Genomic DNA, 239 nt, shown 5'->3' with positions numbered 1-239 from the left:
ATGGTACAATGTGTTTGCTCATTGCCTCAGAAGGCTAATGGATGATTAGAAAACCCTTGTACAATCATGTTAGCACAGCTGAAAACAGTTTAGCTCTTTAGAGAAGCTATAAAACTGACCTTCCTTTGAGCAGATTGAGTTTCTGGAGCATCACATTTGTGGGGTCGATTAAATGCTCAAAATGGCCAGAAAAATGTCTTGACTATATTTTCTATTCATTTTACAACTTATGGTGGGAA

Source organism: Neoarius graeffei, chromosome 25 (genome assembly GCF_027579695.1).
Source record: "Neoarius graeffei isolate fNeoGra1 chromosome 25, fNeoGra1.pri, whole genome shotgun sequence".
Lineage (NCBI taxonomy): Eukaryota > Metazoa > Chordata > Actinopteri > Siluriformes > Ariidae > Neoarius > Neoarius graeffei.
The sequence above is the reverse complement of the archived record's forward strand: the minus strand, read 5'-3'. Positions refer to the sequence as shown.